General features: G+C 53.5%; 1 protein-coding gene across 1 annotated transcript in view; it reads left to right on the forward strand.

Annotated features, from left to right (window-relative positions):
* bbs9 (Bardet-Biedl syndrome 9) overlaps window positions 1-706 on the forward strand; it is a 229,391-nt gene that overhangs the window by 153,648 nt on the left and 75,037 nt on the right. The window lies entirely within an intron of this gene.

Here is a 706-nt window from a genome sequence, read left to right on the forward strand (position 1 = left end):
TCTGCCCACCGACCCACGACATCACGAGTTGAGGTCAGCAGCACACCACCCCTACTATAAACAGTGTTGGTGGTGTACCGCTTTCACCCCCTGAGACACCAGATGGTGGACCAGAAACGCCTCAAAGCTGTACGAAAGTCATTCTCCATGGCCTCCCCTAACTCCTCCCACGCCTGAGTTTTTGCCTCAGCGACCACCCATCCCACATTGCACCCGACCCCTTTGGTCCCTCCCACAGATGGTGAGCCCATGGAAAGGGGGACCCACATCTCCTCTTCAGGCTGTGCCCGGTCGGACTCCATGGGTAAAAGCCCGGCCACCAGGCACTCGCCAGTGTGCCCCTCATCCAGGCCCGGCTCCAGAGTGGGGCCCCGTTGACCCATGTCTGGGTGAGGGAACATTGGTTCCATTAATTTTAATCTTCATAGGGGTCTTTGAGCTGCACTTTGTCTGGTCCTTCACCTAGAACCTGTCTACCTTGGGTGACCCTACTAGGGCATGAAGTCCCTGACAGCATAGCTCCTAGGATCATTGGGACACTCAAACCCCTCCACCACGGTAAGGTGGCAGCCCAATATAATATAATATAATATAATATAATATAATATAATATAATATAATATAATATTATGGGGGAGTGGTGGCGCAGAGGTTAGAGAGGTGGGCTTGTGATCCAAAGATCGCCGGTTCACGCCCCGGCCCCGAC

Source organism: Nematolebias whitei, chromosome 5, assembly GCF_014905685.2.
Source record: "Nematolebias whitei isolate Nwh7 chromosome 5, NemWhi1, whole genome shotgun sequence".
Taxonomy (NCBI): Eukaryota; Metazoa; Chordata; class Actinopteri; order Cyprinodontiformes; family Rivulidae; genus Nematolebias; species Nematolebias whitei.